This window comes from Balaenoptera acutorostrata, chromosome 8 (genome assembly GCF_949987535.1).
Source record: "Balaenoptera acutorostrata chromosome 8, mBalAcu1.1, whole genome shotgun sequence".
Lineage (NCBI taxonomy): Eukaryota > Metazoa > Chordata > Mammalia > Artiodactyla > Balaenopteridae > Balaenoptera > Balaenoptera acutorostrata.
Genome location: NC_080071.1, coordinates 88255646 through 88282242, shown reverse-complemented (window position 1 = coordinate 88282242; position 26597 = coordinate 88255646). Strand labels below are relative to the sequence as shown.

At 46.2% G+C, this 26597-nt stretch overlaps 1 protein-coding gene across 7 annotated transcripts in view; it reads right to left on the bottom strand.

The window, feature by feature from the left end:
* Positions 1–26597, bottom strand: part of DGKD (diacylglycerol kinase delta) — a 107773-nt gene that overhangs the window by 37148 nt on the left and 44028 nt on the right. Inside the window, exon 1 of one of the 7 annotated variants that reach the window (XM_057551767.1) lies at positions 10589–10769. The exons of the other annotated variants lie outside the window; for them this stretch is intronic. The gene's annotated coding sequence lies outside the window, so the exon portion shown is untranslated. Of the gene's footprint in view, positions 1–10588; positions 10770–26597 lie in introns of those variants that run through there. 7 annotated transcript variants of the gene reach the window in all.

The window sequence follows — 26597 nt, the reverse complement described above, 5'->3', positions numbered from 1 at the left end:
GAGCTTTAATTTATATTAGAAAGATCCAATTTAGGAATACCCAACTTAAGTTATTAGATGATCATGTTTCTGGCTCAGAAAATTTAGAAACAGTATTTTATAGATTATCTCTTCCGTGATTTCCATAAACTACCTACAAAGCTTAATCACAGAAGGGGGTAAACAGAACTGCGTCACAAATGCACGGTGCTGTTCATTCTTCCACGACCGGGGTAACCACGATAACTCCACATAGGGATCAGGCTGGGTGTAAGAGAGGTAAGCCTAGGAGAGGGTGCGGGGAGACGGAAAGACGGAACACAGAGGCCTGGAGCAGCTGCGCCCTCCTGGGGTCGGGTGGCGGGAGCTGCTCTTTCACTCCTGGAGAGCACGGCAGGCGGCTGTACCCCACCCTCCCAGCAGACGCCGGCCAAGTGTCTGCTCTGGACATGGGCTCCCAAGGCCATGACAGGCAAGGTTCCTACTCACACAGAACTTGCACTGGGGAGAGACAGACAAACCACAAAACAATTTCAGGCACTGACAGGAAGCGGGTCATGTGCAAGGGGGCTGGTGGGCGCTCTGGACCGGGTGGTCAGGGAAGGCCGTGGCAGCTTGGCAACCGCCAGTGGCCTGGGGTCTGTGCAGAAGGAATTCTCATCAGCAACTGTATGTCTATAAGATCTCAGCAAACACGTCTTTATTATTCACTCCAGGGTGAGTTTTCATACTTGAACATTTTTATGAGCATAATAAATACAGTTACAGAAAGATAATACATTTATTTTGCGTAACTCAGGGATTTATTAGGAGTTACTATGATATCTACAGAAGAGAACAATGAGATTTTTTATGCCCATCCTATTTTAGGTCTTGACCAACAGATGAATGTCCAGGAACCTGGTTTTCAGCCTTCTTTTTTTAAACTCTTGTGCCTGTTTGAAGATACCTCAGACAGAATCCCACCTGGCCACTGACTGTTTGGGAAACGTTCCCCTTCTGGAAAAGGAGAGGTGTTAGAAGTCATCTGCCAGGGTTGTCACAGGACTGAACAGGGCCAAATGTGCACAGGACCCAGCAGGGGGCCCAACACACCCCTGGCCTGAAGCCCTGCGAGATGTGTAACCTGGAGCAGCTGCCTGTGCCTCCACTTGCTCACCTGAAAACTGGGGCTATTAATGGTGCTGTCACATCCTAGCGGTGCTGTGAGGTGTGGGGCAGGGACCACGTAAGGTGCTGAGAACAGCGCCTCGTATGTAAACACCCCACCACCATTACTCTTGGTGCTACTTCAGGCTCTGGGTCCTGATCTTCGGGTATTTTCTCTTTAATGGAACTAAAAGATGGCTCTTCACGTGGACAGCATCTCCCTGAGACCATTCTAGTGCCAGGAGTCCACCTCCCGATCATGAGAATCATCACAGAAGATGCCCATCAAATAAAAATCAATCTCTGCTTCTCTCCGACCACGCCCTGCCACCTGGAGACAGAATCCGTATTTCTTAGTTGTCCACAAGACGGGTCATCACTCCATTCCCTTGGAGGCTCCTCCTCCCTTTGGTCGCCTGCAAGCTCCTCAAGAGCCTTCCAGCCCTGGGGAAGCTTCATGGGAGAGGTGAGGCTGGGAGGGTCTCCTCAGGAGGAAGGGAAATGGGAGGCTGTTTCTGAGAGAGAAGCCTTGGACGGGACTTCCTACTGAACCCCTTGGTTTTGGAGACACAGCGGGCAGGACAGGACCCAGGAAAAAAGCAGGTGTTGGATGAGTCCAAGGCAGGAAGAAGGCAGGATTCAGGGGAGATGCCCTAAGGAATAATAAGAGTGTCCCTTTGTTTGGGCTGCAGCCAATACTGTAACTCCTAGAAACCAAGGAATGGTGCAAAAAAGCTAGAACTATCTCCAAAACCTAGCCTTCACACAGAAAAGACTTTAGAGACTAAAAGATACTCTATATTTTTCAAGCAAATTTGTATGGTAAGAAACAGTTCACACAACTAAATGAACTTAGAAGGTAAACGCAAAATAAAAGTAGGGTAATAACGTGAACTTAAGACAGATCAGCGACAGCACAGAGATTCAGTGGGCCAGGTCCACGACTGGAATAAGCAGACGTGGTACTAAGGGATGGAGCAGAGGAATACGATGGGGCGAGAAGACAGACAGCCATGTGGAAACCCACAAACTCAAGAGTGAAAGCACCCCACACACCCTAAAGTCAGAACATGCATGAAACAGAAAGGATAGCCCAGTGGAAGAGCAGAGAAAACACTGGAAGTATTTCTCACATAATCCTCTGAGGAGGCCAGAAGCACAAAATAAATCTGAATTCTTAGACCCTTGCTGGAATTCTCCTGAGGTAGAAAAACTTAAAAATCAGTAAGAGAAGCAGACCAACTAACAGGAAAACGGACAAAAGACTTCAACAGTTATCTCACAACAGTTATATCACAAGTGGCCAATAAGGGACACGAAAAGGTGCCCAACTTGATTAGTCATCTGGGAAGTAGAAATTAAACCCCCCCATGTGGTACACCTTGCACGGTGGCTGAGCTAAGAAAAGCGCTCAGTGTCAAAAGACAGTATGGAGCGTCGGCGATGACGCGGAGCAACAGGAACTCTCAGGCGGTGCTGGTGGGAATGCAATTTGGTACAGTCACCCTATGGCTCAGCAATTCCACCCATCGGCCCAACAGAAATACAAACATATCTCCTTCTCGTCGAGACACAGACAAGGACTTCATGGCATCACTACTCTTAAGGGGCCCGTACAAGACACAACCCAAATGCCCTGCATGGGTAAAGTGGATAAATAACCTATAATGTATTAGTACAATGGAATACTACAGAACAATGAGAATGAACCACCTGCTGCTACATGCAACAATGTGATGAGTTTTACAATGCTGAAAGAAGCCAGACACAAAAATATATATATACTATTCATATAAGTTCATTATGCATATACAAAGTTAAAAAAAAAAAAGTAAAACTAATCTATAGGGTTAGAAGCTAGCTGTTTCCAGGAGTTGCTTTCGGGGAGAAGGGTACAAAAGAGAGCTACTGGAGGCTGCTAACGTTCTGTCCCTTGATCCAGAACATTCGTCAACCTGTAGATGATACAATCAGTACACTTTTCCATATGTGTGTTATACTTCAGTAAAAAGAATATAGAACTTGGAATAAAACTAACCATGTAACTGAATCAAAAGAAAAATGGCAGGGACTTCCCTGGTGGCGCAGTGGTTAAGAATCCACCTGCCAATGCAGGGGACACGGGTTCGAGCCCTGGGCCGGGAAGATCCCACATGCTGCAGAGCAACTAAGCCCATGCACCACAACTACTGAGCCTGCGCTCTAGAGCCCGTGTGCTGCAACTACTGAAGCCCGCGTACCCTAGAGCTCGCACACCCTAGAGCCCGTGCACCGCAACCACTGAGCCCAGGTGCCCCAACTACTGAAGCCCGTGAACTTTAGGGCCCACATGCCACAACTACTGAGCCCGCGTCCTGCTACTGAAGCCCACGTGCCTAGAGCCCGTGCTCCGCAACAAGAGAAGCCACCGCGATGCGAAACCCGCGCACCGCGACGAAGAGCAGCCCCCGCCCGCCGCAGCTAGAGGAAGCTGCGTGCAGCAACGAAGACCCAACGCAGCACCCCGCACCAAAAGAAAAAAAAGACAATGGCATAGCTACCCAGACCCTTGGATAAAGTCTGTTTAGAAAACTAAATGTACAAGAGAGAGGCAAAAGAAGATAGAAGTGTATACATAAACATGAGAGACTGGCAGAGCTATATTAAAATAGTGGACAGATCTTAAACACAGGAAAAGTGGTCAGCCTTACTCATAAGACAAATGCAAATTAAAATTACAAGATACCTATTTTTTACCTACACAAGTTTGATAACCTGCTCTGTTGAGTCTCATACATTGAGGTGTAAATAAATAAACTCCTACAGAGAACATTTGGTGAAATCTAGCAAACTTTAAAATATACATCTTCGTCTTAGCAATAGTGCTTCTACAAATATGTCTTCATGAGCACTGACACAGAGTGTATACGAGGTAATTCAGGAAGGTTCACTGTAAAGACAAAAGGAACAACTGAAATACTGATCAAGGTATGGCTGGCAGGACGCTGGCGACATAAAGCACGGCACCTGCACGTATCGGGAGCCTACACAGCCCTCAATAGACTGAAGCTACCTACTCTTCATGCCCTCACAGGGACCAGCCTCTAAGATATACTGTTAAGTGCTCAAAACAAACTGCAGGAATAGTCTGGGTGTACAGGAAAAAGTAACTTAGTCACCTCTGGGAGGGGACCTCTGAGGGACTGGGAAACTTACTTTATACCTTTTCATCCTTTTGAGCTCTTTACCATGTGCATGTATTAATTATAATTATTTTAAAAATAAAGCCTTAAGTTTATAATATATGCTAAAAACAAAAAAAGAACTTTTAAAATTCTGTATTTTTTCCTTATTAATTTTTGTTCCCATCCTTTCATAGAAATGATCTTCCTGGAAATATAAGAAAATGCTAGCTACTCTAAATGAGTCTAAGACACCCAAGTCAGACAAATATCTTCCAATATCCTGGGAAGAATTAGCCGGGGAGGTTACTAAACCCCGGGCAGTGATCTTTGAGAAATCAAGGAGAAAAAGGAGACATGCTGGAAACACACAGATATGATGTCTCGATGGAGAAGGTGGACACTTGAGTTACACACACAGGAGCGGACAGGACAGGGAAGCAACCAAGAGGACGTCAGCAGAGGCTCCCCTGGCCGGGCACTTGGCAATGCTGGGAAATCTGCTAGGTGTTGACAGGTGTCCGCTTGTCCCAGCTTCCCCACCACGTGATGGAGGAGGTATCAGGAGAGGAAACTGAGGCCTGCCGAGTGACTTGCCCCAAGTCCCACAAGTAACGAAGCAGGGGGCCGGGACTCTGGGCAGGCTGGCTCAGGCCTGGCTCCTGACCTCTACCCAACAGCGGGTCCCCACCTGGATTCCAGGCAAGACTACCACGTGAGCGATGCCAGGAATGGAGGGGCTGAATGTAGGGAAGGAACCGGCAGTCGCCAAGAGTTCTCCTGGGCTCACTCGGAACAGGCAGCGTCTGGTGCACTGTTTCCTCTTTGACAGGAATACTGGCCTGCAGGATCAGTGCAAGGATGACACGGACACCTCACTGAGTCACCCGACCGCTGCCCCTCCCACTCCAACCAGGTTTCCCAAGAGCTGAAAATAGAGGGCGGAGAAATACGATCTGGGGGACGACGACAAGGGCGGTCCATGATTCACCAGCAAAGTCCTGTCCAGCAATTCCTCACCACGGATTTGGATGTGCCTCTCACTTGTAAACGAGACCTTAAATGACAAAAAGATCGAGATCCTGCAAACTTTGTCATGCTGGGACTACAGGCCAAGCCAAACCACCTTAGCAGTAATAAATGTGAGGCCCTGAGCCGGGGATGGGCCAAAGGCCGCCACAAGCAGGGCAAGCAGGCAGGGCAGACATGCAGCCTGGGTCATCAGATTTCACAGACCCAAAAATAATAAGAGTAACCAGCAGACTTCTGATTCCGGGAAGATGGTTAGACATACTTTTCCTTATTCCTCTGGCTAAGTACAGCTAAAACCCTGGACTTAGATAGAAAAATATATGCAAAGGCTCTGAAGGGTGGAGAGAAGAGGGCCTGAGGAATGACAAGGCACTGAGTTCTCTCGGGTCTCTGTTTGCCCCTGACATCCTAAACATGGAGCTGAAGAAGCCCAGCCAGAAACACCAAGGAGTACAGAAAGAATTTAAAAGCTCACTGAAAGCCTGCCCTCTCCGGCCATGGCTCCAGGAAAGGGGAGCCTAACAAGGCAGAATCAACAGTGGGAGAGCAGCCGATAACCACTCTACTCCAGCCAAAGAGAAACAACTGTGGCCCCCACGCCCACCACGCAGGCAGCAATAAGGCTCCAGCACCCGCCACGTGTTGCCCAGAGAACACCAGGTAGGGACTTTCACCCCTGCCAGCCACATCCCCACAGTGTCAGAGGGTATACAGAGGCAAATTAGCACAAGAAAAAGTATTCAACATCACCAGCCATTCAGGAAATGCTGATTAAAATCACAATATGACTATACACCTACGAGAACGGCTACAAGGAGAAAGTGACAACACCAAATGCTAGAGAAGATGTCGAGAAACTGGCGCATATTGGGGGGAATGTACAGCCACTCTGCAAAACAGTTTGGCAGTTTCTTTAAAAACCAAACATGAAACTACAAGACAACCCAGGGATTACACTCTTGGGCATTTATCCCAAGGAATGAAGACCTATGTTCACACAAAAACCTGTCCACGAATGTTTGTAGCAGCTTTATTGATAGTCACCAAAACCTGGAAACAACCCAGATGTCCTTCAGTGGTAAATGATTAAACTCACAGTGGCACACCCATTCCATGGAACACCACTCTGTATAAAAAGAAACTATCATACACACAACAACCTGGAGGGATCTCCAAAGAGCTCTGCTGGGTGAAAAAGCCAATCCCGAAAGGTTACATACTACCTGATCCCATTTACAGAACATTCTTGAGATAACAAAATCACAGATATGTAGAACAGATTGGTGGTTGCCAGGGGATAAGAATGGGAGTGGGTGTGGCTATAAAAGGACAACCAGGGGATCCTCGTGGAGATGGAAACCTGGATCTTAACTGTACCAATATCAACTTCCTGGTTGTGATATTTTACTTTAGTTTTGCAAGATGTTACTAACGGACGGAACTGGGTAAAGGACACAAAGGATCTCTGTATTATTTCAATTCCATGTGAATCTACAATGACCTCGAACTAAAAGGTTTAATTAAAAATAAGTAACCACAATCAACATTTTCTAATAACTAATATGTTTAAATTAAATGTTAAACATTCAGAACAATGCTGTATTTCTTAAGAACAGGGGCACATGTGGTCTCACTCAGCACAGATTAAAAGTATAATCTTACCTTGCTAAAGTCCTTTATTTGTAGGTGGCATAAACTCATGAAATTCACATCTGATTTGCCAAGGAAATATTATGCGGACACACCCTGGGTACATAATCTCAAAGAAAACAAAATTGGGTCCTCCCTACGTGACATGAGGGTCACAGTGCGAGCTGTTTCCCGGCTGTGACACGTGGGCTGGTAGTCACACCTGCACAAGACAGAGCACCGGAAATGGCAGGACTCGCTTCTGTACACAACAGTGCTTGAAATATCAGTGAAGCCACGTCTCATGTCAGCTGTGAACCTCAGGCCTGCCTGCAAACAGCTCTGTACTTCCAGGGTGGGCCGGCCCCAGCGCCCGCTGACAGTTGGTGCTCTCCGGAAGCAACCAGAAACACCCTCAAGACAAGCTGCCCCCCCCGCCCGCTCCAGACCCACAGGTCCCACTGCCCACCGGACAGGCCCACGCACACACCGAGACACGTCCTCCCGCCAACTGCCCACCACCCCCGGAGGCCTCAACTTCACCTCCTCTCCACGCCCAACCCTCATCTTGAGGCTCCAAATTCTTCCTTTCTTCTCAGAAATAAATTCAGTCAGCCTTCCGTTCCAACAAACAGACAAGATCCCTGTTCCCTGGAGCTTACATTCAAATTAAGACAGGAAATAAATACTGTAACAAAGAAGTAAATTATACAGCACAGAGAGTGGTCCCGGTGATAAAGTCTATGGGGAGAGGAGAGAGACCAGAGAAAGGAGGTCAGGAGATGGAGGCAGGCCTCACCGGGAAAGACTGGAAGCACGCGGAAGAGAAGAGGCTGAAGCAGGAGCGCGGCCAGCGGCTGGAGCCAGTGAGCCGGGGAGGGGGCCGGGCAGCCTGGAGAAGCGACGGGCCAGAGCGCCCTGCGGGCGCCTGTAAGAGCTCTGGCTTTTAGCCCCAGTGAAATGGGGGCCGTGGAGCTTTTGGCCAGAAGGCTGGCATCTGACTTGGGTTTGAAAAGCATCGTTCTGGTCGCATTACTGACAACTGGGCGTAGGGGGCGGGGCAGAAGTCGGGAAGCCTTGTGGGAGCGCGCTCAGCAATCCCATCGAGAGACGGGCGGGAGGGGAGAGCTGGACTCCGACGCATCCTGAAGACAAGGGGTCTCCTGACAGAATGTGCAGACAGGAGCCACAAAGACCCCTGGAGCAGCGGGGGAGAGGCCGCCACCCTGGGAGGGGAAGGCTCTGAGCTGGCTTTGCAGCTGGGAGCCGGGGGGCAGTAGTGCAATTCTGGACATGCCGGGGTTGGGGTGTCTAACAAGATACTGCACATGGCCGAGATTTTGTCTCGTTCATGAGACTTCATCACCTTGCCATCAGCCTGGCTACATTATAAAAAGAAATAACATCACTCACAAGTTACCACTGTTGGTGGGTCGCTTAAAAAATTTAAAGTTTTGCAGAGCAATCTGACAATATCTCATCAAGCTAAAGACGTGCACACCTGGCAATTCTACCCTTAGAAGCACACTCTAGAGAAACTCGTGCTGTGTGCCCAGGAAGACTAGTATAAGACTGTTCCCTGCAGCACTGTTTGTAAGGCTAAAATCTGGGAAAACAAGTCGACAGTGGGACATGTCATACACTAGACCCCAATGGAAGCCACAAAACTAACCCTGGAGCATTGTGAGCCTCAACTCACTGTACCTGTGAAAAGTTCTGAGGCTCATGTCCCACTCCCTGGAAATTCTGATTTAATTCTAGAAATCAGGAATCTGTCATTTTAAACCCTGAACCACTTAACTAAAGATGAATGTATCCACATGGATAAAACTCAGAAACGCAATACTGGGTGAGAAAAAAGCAAGCTGCAGGAGATGTGGAGTGTGACACCATTTATTAGAAGTTTTTAAACTGGCTAAACAATACTGTGTATTGTTTATACCTATATATATGAGTAGAGAAAGTATAAAAAAGGATGCAAACAAATGATAAACCGCAAACTCAGAATGGGGGTGACCTCAGCGGAGGGAGGGCAGGAAGGGAACAGGATAAGAAAGGGAGTATAAAGGACTCCGAGTACATCCACAATGTTTCTTTCTCGGGCTGGGAAGTGTACAGAGCTGTTCATTATGTTACTTTTTGAATGCCTGAAATATTTAATAATTTTTAAAAATGTTAAATGTTTTGGCACAAAAATATGTGAAGACATCCAAGCTAGGGCTAGAGACATACACTATGTTTTGTACTTACGGTTTATAGTATTTACACACAAACACACGCACATACAGAGTACGTACAATTTACTGTACTTATGGTTGACAGTATAAATTTATAGTTTGCCTTGTGGTTATAGCTTAGCCTCACAGAAGGGAACGTGTCAGCCTGCAACCACGCCTGCAGACAGATTCTGCTGGTAAAGCCGGGGCACCTCCAGCAGCCTGAACTTGGCGGCCATGCGTTCATTCACTCACCACACAGAGCGCCCTCCTCTGGGCGCTCGCGTGGCAGTCACACTCCCCGCCCACCTCTGCTGGCTGCCATGCACTTCACAGCAGACACAACTGTTCCTAATTTGCCTCTCAAATTTCTTATCCCAAAGTAGAGTTCTGAATCCTAAAAGAGCTGGCTGAGTGTGTGAAAATAAAGTTGATGCTTTATGAAGGGAGAAACGGGGAGGCGCTGGCTGGACGGCTCAGAAGGAAGCTTTCAGAGACCAACAAAGAACCTTCTCTCCCAACACACCCTCTGGTCAACCATTAGGGTGGCAGCTACCAGAAGCTAACATCAAACCCCAGAAACTTCCTTTTTGAGGATTCTCAAAGCACACAGAGATACACGTCCTGCTGCTCAAAGGACAAGCGAGCTCAGTAAGCCCAGTGATGGAATGAGGTGTGGAGAGAGGACAGTACAGCACAGCAGTTACAACAGACGGAGCCATCAGAGGGCCACGGGGACAGATGCCTCGTCCCTCTGGTCCTCAGCTTCTTAACTTCAGGGTCACCGCCCCGGTGAATGAGAGAGGCCGTTACTGCTGTTCGTGCCTGGAGCTGTCACCTGCCGTCCTCCAGCAGGAAGGCATTGGTCCGAAGGCCAGCACAGCTCAGGGCATGTGAGGCGACGATGAGAGCAAAAGGCTGGCTCCCGAGCTGCTCCCGCAGCGAGAAGGCAGTCACAGCAAACACCTGGGTACCAGAGACCCCCAGCAGCCCACGTGGGCATCTGGTCAACACGTGCCTGAAGCGCCGTCTGACGCCACTGGGCAAAAATCACCCACATCTATGGGCAGACTACTTGAGGCTCCATGGTACTTGGGGATCTGGGTGAAACTTCTCCTGTGACAAAGCTCAGACAACGGGAATTCGTCACCAAGAAGCTTATCCGACCTGCAGGCTTCCTACTCGGCCAGGTGGTGACCAAAGAGCGTTTCTAGCATGTGGGTGAAGTCACACCACCAAGCCCATGGCTTTAAAAATCCCAGCCTTCCGCTTCTAAGAAACAGAAGACATAAATCAGCCCTCTAGAGGTACTTACAATAACCTAGAATTCACTCCACTTACTTCATTCTAAATCCTTATAATTTTAACTTCCCCACGCAGCTTCCCACGGCCTCATCACCCACCATCACCTGGAACTCTTACCTTGCACTCTTCCCTCTTTCAGAACGTTTTCCAACTGCTCAAAATGGATCAGAACTGAAGTGGCCCAGCAAAAACAAAACTCAAGTTTTAAAGCCGACGGGCAAGAACCTGTGGGTCACCGAAGTAGACCAGAGACGCAGAGAAGCCCATCAGCACGGCGCAGTTCAGCCACCGACCCAAAGAGGAGCAAAGGGGTCGTGTCCGCGCAGGATTAGGAACCTGGAAATACTCGGCTAAACATAGCTCCCCGGTCCGCGGGGCTTGGAAAGGTGGCCAAGAATAAGCATCTGGCACGCTCAGTCATTTCTGTCACTTCCTGTTACTCACATCCTGCCGTTCCGATGCTGCCCGAAACACTGGGTTTGCCATACACAATCCCCACCTGGAAGCCCCGATACACAGACTATTCACGACAGCTGGGATGTGCGTAGACAAGGGACTTCCTCGCGCGGTATCATACGAAACACAGAAATAGACACCACCGCGCAAACAAGCTCCTGGAGGGCCCTGTGGGAAAGCAGCCCGGGATGCTGGTCCAGACACCCAGGCTCCGCGCCCCGCATCTGCCCTCCAGAGAGGAACCAGGCCTCGACTGTGGACGGGACACCCTCCTCTCTGAAGCTGCACCTCACCTCCAGTCACAGGGCAGCTTTGGGGGCAAAGAGGGGTCCCCACCACCACTGCTACTCGACCTACCCGGGGGCCCGAAGCACCCAGTCAAAGCCAAGCACCCTCTTCCCTGCCCACCTCCCAGCCCTCCTGAGGACACCGGCCACAGGGACTGCAGGACGCCCAGGCAGGGAGCAAAGCCAACTGGGCCACAGGTCAAACTCACATGTAACTTATCAGAAGACAGGTTTTTCAAAAGGAACAAAAAGTAAGATGAAGCAAAAAGTAAAAGTTATACCTACAACTGAAACGGGATCAAAGTATTTCAAGTTACTCATCTATTCAATATTTCAACGGTGCTTCACTAGCTTTGCAATGTGTTCAATGTGAGGGAAACCTTGGAGATGAGTAGGGTGGCAGAGGCAGAGAGCCCCTGGGGGGAGGGGTACCATTGCCCACGAAGGGCACCCAGGTGTGGGGGTGGTGTCCCAGAGGAGGGAAACAGGAGACAGCAAGCAGAAGGCAAAATACAAACAAACAAAATCTAACACATGCTTCCAATAGCAAAACGCTGGAAATAGCCTAAATCTCCAAAAACTGGGGAGTGGTGGAATACATAAATAATGACATGTTTCAGACGACGGGACACCATTTAGCCAATTTTTAAAAGGGCGATGACAGTGCATATTTATGCACAGAGATGTTCATAAGATAATAAATTTTAAAAGCAGGCCAGAAATTAGTGCGCATAATTGGTCCGCTTTTTTGTGAAAACTGAAGTGTATGTACTGATATTCACAGGAAAATGCCTAAATCTATGTCTACATCAGGGTCTCTGAACCCCAGCACTACTGACCCTCTGGGCCCAATAATTCTTTGTTGCAGGGACTGTCCCCACAGCACCGGAGGACGCTGAACAGCGTCCCTGGACATGCCAGCAGCATGCCCTCAACAACCCCCTCACCTAGGTGTCACACGCCACAATGTCTCCAACTGCCAAATGTCCTTCTGTGGGCGAGTCGCACCTCCCCACTCCCTAGTCCCGCCCATGTTTGAGAACCACAGGGCTCTATAATAGTGTTTGCATCTATGATCTCAGTGATACGACTACTGCGTGTTTATTGTTCGTTTTGGTTATGTGTGCTTAATTATTTATAAGGAACAGGCTATTTGTATAAAAAACCGAATAAAAGGACAATCTGAGCACTGGTAAAACATTACAGGTGTTTCTGCTATAAATGTAAAATTCGAGTTGCTGAAAATCCTCACATTCTCCAAAAGCGCACGATAAAAATTTTAAGTCTCGTGGGAAAGGATGAGCTGGAGCAGACCACTCAAAGCCTAGGCAATGCTGTAGCCAAGCAGTAGCAGAACAAGAATCTTAATAAAAACACTAGTACTGTACAAACTTTAAAGTACATAAGGAAATACTACAGTAAATATAGAACTTTACCTTTGAAAAAAATGAAGGAGCTTCATGGATGGAAGCTGCTGCAGCTGAGTTACAGATCAGAGACAGGCAAAGCGCGCAGAGACCAAGATTCAATAAGCAAGTTGCGGGCAGAGCCTGCAGGCCTCGAGGGCAGGGCTGTGCTCCTCCCTGGCTGGCCGTGCTGGGTCCGTACACTTTTTGTTACGGAAACACACCACAGCAGAAAGGACTTTAATTGCATCTCCCTCTTGGCTACTGCACAAAAGGAACTATTAGCTCAAACACCTAGAATTATTATTATCCCAGTGATAATGAACTCTAAACCAAAGTACCCTGGCAGTGGGTCCTGAAGGGACGTGAGGATGGAGGGAGTGGAATGGGAGTGCCTTGGCAATCTAATCTGGAGGCCACCATGCTGTCACAATTTATCTGTTTTCCTCTGGGATTATTTGATGATAAATCTGCATATACCCAGGTGCATCCACAGTAACCTTACACTTAGCAACTATCAAGGGGAGGGGAGGGGAGGGGAGGAGACACATAAGCAACCTCTATTGTCCAAGGTCTGCCTGCCACGCACTTTTCTGATCACTGAAGGTCAAGCTGATTAGGCAGTCAGACTTCCAAGAGCAAAGTGGCCTGAGGTAAGAACACCTGCACCTGCTGACTCGCCAGGTGTCCGTGCTGGGACGAAGCCTTGTGCACATCTTTACTGATGAGCTGACCTCAGGCTGTCTGTTGTGAAGTAAACCACAGACTAGCTGCCAGGCAGCACGCCATGCGCCAGAAACAAACAAAACGCCGACGGGAAAACAAGGTTTACAAAGAATTTATTAAAGGGCACATTTATATTACACTTCTGTGTTTAAAAATATATATTTAAAGGAAGGGACACACATAGGCTGGAAAATTGGAAGTTGACACCTCAGGTTTTTTTCTTTTCCTTCTGGTTTTCTGTATCTTCCAAAATGTCTACAGTAAGGGGTATTTTTAAATTATCTATGTTTCTTTTTTTCCTACAAAATCAACATCTGGGACAAAAACTACTAGTTGCCTAGACAACTAGCATTTTCCTTCTTCCTCACGAACCGACCATGCTGTTCCCGACGGCCCCGAGCTCGGCCTAGCTCACAGAGCACGGTCCACCTTCCCTGACCTAGGGACGCAAAAGAGGTACACAAGCTGATGTGCTGGGGCTGGTGGGGGGACCTCCCAGGAAAGCTCTTTGAGAGGATGACACAGTGGCAGCCTCCGCCCACCCACTCCCTGCGGCCCCTGCTCCTGGCATTTGGCCCCCGGGAGGGGCCCTGAGACTGGCTAAGCCTGCTGGGCCCTAGTCTTTTCAAGGAGAGAAAAACAAACCTCTGCCTTATTTAAACCACTGTCACCTGGGTTTTCCGTTGAACACCCCAGACCTAAACTGAATTAAGACACCATCTCCATCATCACACAGAGAAGAAAACCGTGGCACAGAGACTGAGCCTTCTTCACGCTCCAGGTAAAGAACTTGATTTACTTCGTTACATGAGAACTGAAAACTGTCCACTCAAATGGCAGCAGCACCAAGGGAGCCTGATTTAACAGAGTAACGGTAAGGCTGAAATAATAATGCCACAAATCAAATCTGACGACTTCCATCAGGGCTGGGCAAACTTCGGCCTGCCACCTGTTCTTGAAATAAAGTTTTATTAGAACACAGCCACACCTGTTCATTTACATACTGTCTCTGGCTGCAGATAGCCACAGAGACCCAACAGCCGCCAAGGCCTGAAATACCTGGCCCTTTAGAGAACTTTGCTGCTGACCTCTGATATACGTCATTCCATGCATCTTAGGAGGAACATAAAGAGAATTTGCTATATGTAAGAGAGATAAATAACAAGGACCCACTGTATAGCACAGGGGACTATATTCAATATCCTGTAACAACCTACAATGGAAAAGAATCTGAAAAAGAATGGATATATGTAGATATGTATAACTGAATCACTTTGCTGTACACCTGAAACTAACACAACACTGTAAATCAACTACACTTCAATTCAAAACTGGTTAAAAAAAAAAAAAAGAATTTGATGTGAAGGTGTTAAATGCAATTTGCTGCATAAAAGATGGAATTTGCACCTTGTCCCTTTTCTGACTCTGGTTCCTCTAAGGAGGGGGTCTCTGCTCTGTTCCCAGAGGAATCCCTGAGTGCCTGGCAGATAGTACGCACTCAATAAATAATGACAGAATGGAACACTTGCCCTTAACATGCAGGGTCACCTCTGAAAACTGTGTATATATGCTCACACTTACTAAGCAATGGAGGATGAAAAACCTTACAAAGTGAAAACTGCCACAACAATATATACTTCCGCAAATCTCCCCTAACACCCCCCTCCCCCATTTTATGTGGACTATTTCAATGTAGTTTACCCAGCGGGTTGAGGATTCCCAGGTTCTCTGACCTTACTGTGACTCAGTCCGGGAGATAAAAGGTCTGGGAAAATGACCACATCTCACGCTGAGGTCACACTGTTGCGTGCGTGAGGATGCTCTCAAGTTTTGCTCCCAGCAAAGGACTAGGCCAGCAGGAGAAGAAACCGAGGTGTGGGTCCTTTCAGCCCCTCCCCAGTCCCCTTGGGTGGGGACCCTGGCAGTGAGATGGCCTCACCACCACCACCCCCAGGCAATGAAAGGGGTGGTAACTCCTCTCGGAACTGATTCTAAGGAAAATGTCTTCAGACATGTTACCACTGCATTAAAAAAATAAACACCACAACGTGAAGGTTTCCAATTTGATGGTGTGAAGCAAAGCTGGAGGAGGAGACGAGGTGAGGACGGCTGGACCTGAGCTGCTTCGCGCACAGCTCACAGTCATCGCGTGGTCCTACTTGGGTTCAGCCGGAAGGTGAGGTCACAGACTTGCACAAGTGCCCGTGACTGGACAACCATCTGTTCTAACCCCATGTCACACACTAGGGGATGGATGCCCAGAGAGGGAAGGTAGCTCTCCAAGGCCACACAGCTTGTAGGAGGCAGAGCCAGGACCAGAAGAAGATGGCCAACACGTGTCCAGGGCACGTCGTGGCCTGTGGAGCTCCCTCCTGGAGGGATGAAGTGCCCACCGACCTTGGGGCTGAGGGGAGCCGTGCAGGCTGGCACGTGGACGCGGCACTCTAACTAACACGGCAGGCTGTGTCCTTCAAATCTAGACCCAGGATGGAGACAGGACCCTGAGAAGCACAGCCCTTGTTCTCAGCTCCCAGCTCTGCCAAGGGAGCCCTGGTTCCCACACCCAACCTCTGTAGCTGCACTGTAGGTGCACAAAGACCCAGACCCTACGATGCAAAGGGGGGAGTGAGCACTAGACCCCCTTCTAGATGCCAAGGACCTGAATGGAATATATAGCCACAGCGCTCATGTCCTCTCAGAGATGCCCAGTCCAGATCACCTGCTCTCTCTCACTCCCTGACGAATGTACTCAGTCCAGGGGCTGTCACTAGTAAGCAGTCCAGGAAAGGGCATCTCAGACCCATCCCAGTCGGGCAGGTAGGTCACAGGCAAGGTGACTTTCAGGATAATCCCCCCTCACCTATAACCACTCCCCCTCAACTTTAGACAGTTTACCCCTTTCCTCTGACCAAGCTTCCTATGTTCCTCTGGTATTTTAAGTATATTTCAAAAATGAAAAGAAGTAATTCCAACCACAGGATTTAACATTTAAAAAAACAAACAAACAAACCAAGACAGAAAAAGGTTGAAGATATTTCTTCCCTCGGCAAGCCCTGACTCAGAGGGTCTGTCTACCAGAGCTGCGGACACGTCCCCATGTATCTGGACAGCTGCAGTGGAAGGGCAAGGCATGCGGTCAGCCGAGGCCAGCTGCCCTTGTCAGGACATGGCTATGACACAGCCCCATGTGGACGGAGGAGAGAGAAGTTTCGCAGAGATGCTGAGGGATGGGGACACAGCAACAACCAACCGATCAGCCCAACAAATATTTCTAGAACGCCTACTTTGTGCCAGCATGTCTCAGGGCGCTAGAACAGAGAGAGCCAGCAAGCCCGGGACATCCCTTCTCTAGAGAAGTTTACACCTCTCCCTCCAACAGAGAGAAACTGGAGGGGGAAAGGAGTACGTAAAACGCCAATGTAGACAAGAAACAAAAAACCTGAGGAGCCTATATCCATTTAAAAATTTAATTTATTATCAAAAATTTCAAAAGGTATTATCGAAAACCATCCCAAATAGAAAGATCCACACCTAGTTTCACTGGTAAGTTCAGCAAAAATTTAAGAAAGAAGTAACACCAAACTGTATCAGAAAATAGAGGGAGGAACGATGATCCTCCTTGTTTTATAATGCTAGCTTACATGTTTTATAAAGCCAGCTTACTCTAAGTGCCAAAACCTGACAAAAACAAAAAGATTACAGATCAGTATCTCTCATGGATAGAGATGCAAAAACCCCTAACAAAATAACAGCAAACTGAATCCAATAATAAGTAAAAGGATAATACATCATGAGGAAATAGGGTTTATCCCAGGAATGCGACGTTGGTTTAACATTGGAAAATCAGTCAATTTCATTTCTCCTTTTAACAAAATAAAGGAGAAAATCCATATGATCACTTCAACAGATACCAAAAAAGCATTTGACGAAATTCAACACCCATTCATAATAAATATTCTCAACAAACAGGAAAATCCTCAAACTGATAAAGGCTACGTACAAAAAGCCTACAGCTAACATCATACTTAACAGTGAAGAGCTTAACTGTTTCCTGTTAAGACTCAAAGAAATGAAAGGATTTCTGCTTTCACTCCTTCTATTCAACATTGCACTGGCAGTCCAAGCTTTTGCAATGAGACAAGAAAAAGAAACGTAAGGCATTTGGGTCAGAAAGACATAAAGTTGTCCCTACTTTGCAGATGATATGACTGTTTACATAGAAATTTCTGGGTAATCTACAACAACTACTAGAACTATCAAGTTATCTTCCAAGACCACAAAAGCCATTGTTTGCAGCAAACAATTGGAAAATATTTCTATTTCATTTATTTAATAGGCACAAAAAACAAAATACACAGAAATTAATCTAAGAAAAGACATTAAAGATATCTGAAAACTACAAAACTACTACTGAAAACTACAAAACTTTGCTGGGAGAAATTAAAGAAGACCTAAATAAATACAGAGATATATCATGTTCATGGGAAAACCCAATGTTATTAACACATCAATTCTCTCCAAACTGATTTATAGATTCAATGCAACCTCAGTCAAGATTCCAGCAGGCTCTTTTTAAATAGAAAGTGACCAGTTAATTTTTATTTACATAAAAATGCAAAAGGGTTTTGAATAACCAAAGCAATTTTAAGAAAGAAAAACAGAGTTAAGAGGGCTTGCCCTGTCTGATTTCAACACTTACTGTAAAGTAACAGTAATCAAGAAAGTGTGGAGTTAGGATAGGGGCAGACATAGATTAATGGAACAGAATAGAAAGCCTGGAGATAGATTTACAAATATATGGTCAACTGACTTGTGACAAAGGTGTCAAAGTAATTCAATGTGGAAAGGAAAGTCTCTTCAACAAATGCTGCTGGAACAACTGAACATCCATATGGGAAAAAAAAAAAAAATGAACATCAACTCTTACCTCATATTATACATAAAATTTAACCATAATCCTAACTGTAAAACCTAAAACTGCAAAACTTCTAGAAGAAAAATCTTTGCAATGCTGAGGTAGAAAGGGTTTCTTGGATAGAACACAAGCATGAACCATAAAGAAAAAAAATTGATAAACTCAATTTCACCAAAGACTCCATTCTTCTACAAATGCCATTAAGAAAAAGGCAAGCCAGACCAGGAAAAACATTCACAACACATATATCACAGACCAATATCCAGAATATATAAAGAGCTCTTACAACTCAATAATAAGACAAACAAGTCAATACAAAAATGGACAGATGATTCTACCATACGCTTCACAGAAGAAGACATACAAATAGTCTATAAGTACATGAAAAGATACTGACATCATTTATCATCGGGGAATGGAAATTAAAACCACAATGAGACACTACTATATACCTATTAGGACATGTAAAATAAAAAGATAAAATAAAAAGACTGACCACACCAAGTGCTGGTGAGGATGTGGAAAACTGGAACTCTCATGCACTATTGGTGAGAATGTAACTTCCAAGCACACTGCAAAACAGCTGAGCAGTTTCTTGAAAAGTTAAACATAACACCTACTATATGACCCAGCAATTCTGCTACTAAGTTTTTACCCAAGGGAAATGAAAACATATGTCCACACAAAGACTTGTATACGAATGTTCATGGCAGCTTTGTCTGCATTAGCTCCAACCTGGGAACTGCTTGAATGGCCACCACAGGTAAATGGATCAACAAATTGGGGGAAAAAAACAAATTGCTGATACACCCAAAATGGAAAACTTCAAAATCATTATGCTAAGCCAAAGAAGCCAGACATTAAAAAAAAAAAAAAAAGGACACACTACCATTATTCAATTTATATAGAATTCTAAAAAATGCAAACTAATCTACAAAGACAGAAAAGAGATTCTTGTTTGCCTGAGGAGGGATATGAAGAGAGGATGGATTACAAGGAAATTTTCAGGGGGATGGAAATGTTTGTTATCCTGACTGTGGTGACAGTTTCAACAGGTGTGTGTGTGTGCACGTGCGTGTGTGTGTGTGTGAGAGAGAGAAACTCATAAAACTGTAACAGTGCAGTTCATTGTACAGCAATTAGACCTCAATTAAGCTATAAAAATATTTTTAATGTTAATATATCTTAGTGCACTAGAATATTCTTTAAATTACAGGGTTGAACCTTTCTCTAAATGACTAGATGACCATAGAGTTTATCATCCAAGCCAGGAAATTTCTGCAAGTGGGTGCTAAAAATAATTGCAAGTGTTAACTCATCTACAACAGGGTGTGTAAACTGGCAGTGCCCGGGAAGGCCAGCACTTACAGCTTTGGGAACAACAAATACCTAATCTATTCCTTGGTGTGATTAGATATCTCTTGCATACAGCAAACCATAAAGTTCATTCCTCAGAAGACAGAGAGCCAAGCTGGCAACAGTCTCAAGGGTCAGTTATCCTGGACCCTTATTTCCCAGGTCAAGGAAGCAGCCCTGGTTTTCAGTGTCAGGGACAGGACAGATGCCAAGGCTCCTGCCTCAAGGTCAGTGTCCCTTCAGCCCCTCCAAGGATAAGGGGGGAGCCACCCCCACTCCTAACTATTTTCTAAATGTCTAATGACTCTGATTCACCATCATTAGACCTTTGCAGACTGAGAACAATTAGGAAACAGAGAAGACAGTGCCCTGACACTAACCAGCTTTTCTGGATGGAGGTGAGCCTGGGTGCACCCAGAGCGGCTGGGCGCAGGGGAGCTCCCGGCCTTACCTGAGCACCTCTGCACCTGGCTGAGTCTTGAGGTTTAGCTAAACATCCTGTAAGAACTAGTACAACAGCTTGGGATCAAATGTTTCTTTTTGAGTCTACATTTCAAACCAAGTGCTTCAGCTGTGGAGGAGGAGGGATTATTGAGTCAAAAAACAGCACAGTCTCCCCACCAGCAAGCAGGGAATTATCTTAATTTGATAACAAGCTGTTTCAAGAAAATAAAAAGATCCCACCACTCTATGCACTCTGAAATACCAGATTATTCTGGAACAGAAAAGCAGGATTTTTTAAAAAACATAATACCCTACAGAGTGACACCATTTTCCTAACTTTCACGGAAAAAACCAGACAGAGAGGACATGGCTCAATCATATCCTTGGACATTTACCAAGTATTTATGAAACCTGGACATTTATCTGAACATTTACCAAAGAACACTGGGTAAAGAATGGCTAAAATTATTCATTTCCTGGACACCCCAAGAAAAACTGAATCAAATCTATGTATCTTCTCCACTGTTTCTTCTCTCAAAGAACTTTACAAAACTACTATAGTCAAACTACAGTCTCTCAACTGTCCTTTTTTGTTTGTTTCCTCTATCACTTGTAAATAAAGACAATCAGAAGTGTTAACAATTAACACACACATATAGACACATGCATACACACCACACAACACATACACACACACCCCTAATCGTATTGTGAAAATGGCTTCGATTTCATAAACGCAACCCCCTACTCAAAAATAACACACAGCCCTGACAAGTAACAGCGTCCTCCCACACCCCAATTCTAAATATACTTAACAGACACCACAACTAGTTCCACCGCTCACCAGCCAGGCTGCCAGAAGACAGTGTTCTCTCTCTCTGCCTGATTGGAACGACTGTAAGAACCAAACGCTAAGCCCTCACGTGGAGCACGCGGCTCTTTGGACCATCTGTGTCACAGAGCAGGTGCTGCCTTCAGCAAAACCCCACACTTAGCAAACACACAGCCACCAATCTGGCTCAAAGCCTGCTTCTTCCCGCTTCTTGAAACTGAGAACACAGAGTGGATTATAAAGCATGGAATTCACTGGATTAACTTCCTCCTGCAGCTGCTCTCCCAGCCCTGCTCCACTGTCCAAGGCGTGTTTTAACAATCAGAGCATTGAATTCACTAAGCACCTACTACGTGCCAGGTGCTTGCCCCGCCCCTCCCCAGGTGCGAGATAGTACTGCCCCGACTTTTCCAATAGGAGAATGAAGCTACAGGTGTAAGAAGCTGAGATCCCACAGCGGACGGACGGCTGACACAGCCAGGACGTGAGGTCAGGCTCTCCTGGAGCTCTGCGCTTGGGGAGGGACCAGGCAGTGCGCTCAGGCGGCAGGAGCCGCTGTCCTAACATGGGGCTTCCCGTCTGGCACAGCTTCTATACGAGGACTTAACGGGACAGCCTCAACCCACAAGTACAACCCTCCCCATCCCAGATCCAGGCCGGCAGTCACAGAAATTGGGAAGAGTTTTTTCCATGCAAGGAAATTTGCCAATTATATATATAGCTTTTCCTCTCTTTGAGCCAAAATGACTGGTGTAGGGGTTTTGCCCAGGAAATATCTGAGCTCCAAACAAGCTGAAAAGGAAAACTGATGTTGAAATCTGGATAAAGGTCATGGTTGCTCACCAAAGGAGTGGCGCCTGACCACCCCACAGGCTGACATCTGCTGGAAACAGCTGAGAAACTCAGGTCCCTGGTTTCACCTCATGCAGGCCTACAAAGGGACTCTCATTCATTCAACAAACTCGAATGCCAAATAGATAAGATTTAAAACAACTAAAAATACTACATAAATCCATCATATATTGTAGTTTCTTTTTTATTTAGAGTTATCAGGCTATAACTAATAGAAACAGGAAAAATAAAATATAAGGGAAAACCAAATGTGATTTAAAATAAGCAAATTAAACAAAGATACCTTACATTTTTAATTACATTTATGTTTCCTTTATATTTTATTTTTCCTGTTTTTATTAGTTATTTGCCTGATAACTCTTAAGGATAATAATTCTTTCCTGGTACCTACTCTTCAGTTGCAGATGCTATTTTTAACACTGCCAAGAAAATTAATCTCATCTGAAATCCTTTGGAATTTCTACAAATCAGAAGAACTGCTAAGTGTTAGCAAGTTGACCCCTATTACTTTCCTACTAGTAGTGACAACTGGTAGTGGAGATAAAAACTAGGAAACGTTCAGAGGGCACTTTTTTGCCAACCCAATGACCAATGAGATGGAGTCTAGTATTATCCCCATTTCACAGATGAGAAAACTGAGTCTTAGACGAAGTATCTTGCCCTAAGTCATACAGCTAAAAAAAGAAGACCACCTTTATAATATACCTCACGAAACTTCTGGATACCATAAAACATTTCAACAATAGTACTGGGAGGAAAGGAAGTAATAAATACAGACATGAAAAATCACTCCTCTCTACGTATGGCATGGTTATTCTGACATGGTCATTTCAGGGCAACCATCAGGATGATGCTATGAGCAAAGCCTGCTAGATCCCTATGCCGATGGCCATACGCTGTAGTCATTTGACTAACAGAAGTGCTAAGTCATATTTTTGGGAAATCACACAAAATTCCAATATGGAATTTTGCAGAAAAGCAGCCCTCTAAACATGTATATCCTAAATGTAATTCTCATTCAATTTCTACTGAAATTATACTGAAACTTGGAATGTCTTTTTTGTGCCATGGACCCCTTTTGGCAGTCTGGTGAAGCCTATGGACCCTCTCAGAACGTCTCTAAATGCAGAAAATGAAATACCATTGCAATGAAAATCAGTTTTAATAAAATATAGTCAAACCCACCGACCCCTTGTGGGGAAGAAGGTCCATGAACCTAGGTAAAAAAACCTCTGCCAGGCAACAACACCCTTTCTTTTCTCCTCCCTCTCCCCCATCTCCCAAAAGGAGATAAGGGGGTGAATGGCACTCTGGCAGTCATCTTGGACCAGGAGAATCAAATTCTCAAGGGACCCAGATGACCCTGTAGACCTGCCATACTGATAAAGGACTGCCTACTTCTGTATAGAAAAATAAAACTTTACATGTTCGCACCATTTTTATTTTGACAACTATTTTTTACAAGCAGATGTAGTGGGTTGAAAGATGGCCTCCAAAAAAATATGCCCGTGTTCTAATCCCCAGAACCTGTGAATATGAGCTTATTTGGAAAAAGTCTTTGTAAACATAATTAAGGATCTTAGGATGCAATCATCCTGGATTATCTGGGTGGCCCTAAATCCAATGACAAGTGTCCTTATAAGAGACAGAAGAAAGGACACAGGGGAAGGAGGAGAAAGTCCTGCGAAGATGGAGGCAGAGATGGGGGTGATGCAGCCACAAGCCAGGGAATGCCTGGAGCCGCCAGAAGCTGGAAGAGGCATGGAATGGAATCTCCCCTAAGACCTCAGTTGGGAGCACAGGCCTGCCAACACCTTGATTTCAGACTTCTGGCCTCCAGAAACGTGAGAGAGTACATTTCTGTTGTTCTAAGCCATATGGTAATTTGTCATGGCAGCCCCAGGAAACTAATTTAGCAGCCAAACCTATTTCTAATATACACACCTTTATGATCTTCTAAACATTAAATACTAAAAATTAAATGTAAACTCCCTTTTAAGTATGCAATGCTGTATATGGCATTATGCAGAAACAGCTCTCTAAACACGTATATCCTAAATTTAATTCTCATTCAGTGTATACTGAAAACTCTATTTTCAATCCCCATTATTTGGCCAATCCATTTTCCTGAAATTTAAGAATAAACCGAGGGCCCGTCCTTGCCTTCACTCTATTCTTATATCACGCCACTAAGCGTTCGCTTCTTGCTTTCTGCCCTCTGCCCAAGCTCCTTCCGCCCCCTCCCGACCACCCCTCACCCCTCACGCCTGCGTGTTCTTGACTTCTCCACTGCCCTTCTCCAGGCTGCGCTGCCTGCAGAGCAGATGTTCCCAACTTTCTGCTCACGTTTCTTCCTCCACCAGCTCGGTCACTGACACCAGGGTCCCTTGAGCTGTCTGTCCACTTCCTCATCATGAAACCCAGCCCAGCCTCCTCCTTTCCTTTACTACAGGTACATGACACACTCACCAGAGATTCTGGGGTTATAGGATACGTTAAAGTTCCAGTTGTGACCCATGTAAAATAATGTGAAGTAAGCAGAAGCTGAAATACAGAAGTCCTCATGCTCAGAAATGAAGCTGTAAACCAGAAGCAAACCAGAATCACGCAGAGCGGAAGGAAGTTTTATCTTCTCAACCTCAAGTCAGGCGACAGAGGTGAGAAAGGCCCCACGACCGAGCAAAGGCCGCCCTCAGGAAAACCTGCACCCTCTCCTGCGCAAAGGAACCCAGCACGGGAGCTACTCTGCAGGGAGAGACCACACTCATTTTCCCAAATGTCCCTCCTGTGATCTAAGACGCTTGTGCTAGCATGATCTGCAACAGGAAAAACTGAAAACATTCTAAGTCCCTAATACTGCAGGAGTAAATGAAGTTTAACTGATCAGCTATGACTCATCTACATGATGAAATACCCACAACTAGAGAGGTGGTCATTATAGAGGCTCACAATGTGGGAACAGTTATACAGTGAATAAATGAAGCCAAAATATAAAACTATACATATGTTGATGTACATAAAACATATGCAAAACTTAATGTTTGCCTATGAAAAAGTCTTAAGGGAACATGAAAAAAGAAAACAGCTGCTGAGCTACTGCAGGATCTTCGTTTTTTCCACTTTAAATTTCCTTTAAAATCATTATCACGATTCAAACACTTTAAGAACTACGTTAATAAGCTGTCTGCACACTGTTGGTCTGTTGGTCTGTCAGTGAATGGGAGCTCCTGGGTGCTATTCCTGGAACGCATCTGACCTGCGGGCTCGCCCATGCCGCCGTCTCTGCAAGAGGCCCAGCCCCCAGGTCCCGCTCACACATCCCCTTCTCAGCAGAAGCTTCCACTCCCCAGGCGGACTGAGACACTTCTTTCTCCTCTCTCTCACTGCCTTTTGCACCTTCCTCTGCATTACACCTGTCACAGGGTCCAATCATGATTTCTGTTCACGTCTAACAGCCCGTAAGAAGTCTCTAGGCACAGGGAACACATCTTCCACCTCCGTCCACCCCTGGACACCTACCGGAGTTTGCCACAGCAGGGACTTCTTTCCCTTTGAAAGAAGGGAAGACGAGTCTTTCTAAAACATGCATCTTTTCCAATTGATCTCTATATGATTTCAGAAATAAGGTTGCCAGGGCAAAGTCTTACTTGTCAAATTACTCCTATATTCTCCAGCGGTAAGCAAGAAGTTTTCAAGCTGTCAAACCTGGAAATGCACACAGAGCAAAGGAGCCAGCCCCTCCCAAAGCTACTCACCAGAATCCAGAAGCACACAGCTCCAGGGAGCTCCTAGGTCCCGCTCACTCCCAGTAACAAAAAGGGGCCCAGCCCACAGGACCATCTGCAATAATGAACGTCTGTTCCACTGGGCTTCACAAAGGAGCAGCAATTCTCTGAACAGAAAGTGGCAACAGAACCGACTTCCCGGCTCCCGCTCCCTCGCACAGCTGGCATGTGCCTTGCGCCGGGACGGCAAGCTGTGAAAGAGAACCCCTGACCTCAAGTCAAGACGCAGAAGGTGTGACCACATGCCCAGATTACTAAGGAGGCTGCACTCAACTCAGCATTGCAGGAGTGTGGGTCCCAAATATGGCTGCACCTCAAAATCGAGGAGAGCTTTGAAAAATCGCCCATTTGTAAATCAGCAGCACAATCTCTGGGGATGGTGCCAGGAGCCCTTTTGTTAAGTTCTAAAGGGTGATCAGGCATAGCCAAGGCTGGGAGCCACCGCCCTGAGGGAGAAGGCGGCAGAGCGTTCGTTCCCTTCTGACCACAGCATGAATAGGAAGGTCTTAGGGAACAGGGTGTTTTCGCCCTACCTTTGAGGAATGGACCTGGTCGACGGGGAGAGTTTGGGGAGAGGGCCTCAGACCGAAAAGCCCTGCAGAGACCACGGCCGGCAGGCGAACGTGCACAGGGCATTCGTTCCCTGCAAAAAGAGCAGGCTGGACCGGAGCAGGTCCGTGTAGGGGAGAGGCTGGGAGGGTCGGGGAGCGCCAGATCCCCTGGATGGCATTAGATAAGAAACGAGGAGGCACTCGAGGACTTACAGTGCTTTTAAAAATGGGCAGAAGATGCCTCTTTTTAATGGTTTTATATTCAGGTATATTCCAGTAGAACTCGTCTTTCCTCTTCGAGGTCCAGCTCCACTGCAGCTGCTCCTATGGCCCGGGTAGGAGTGAGCAGACTGCCCCAGGCCAGTGAGATCTGCAGTGATCGCAGGACGAGCCACTTAAGAAATACAGGTGTACCAAACCAAAGAACATTTTCCAATTAAGACCAATGACACAGTAAGTTAATTTGGTCCATTGCTTTCCATCATTAACTCATCCAATACTCACTTGTTATAGTAA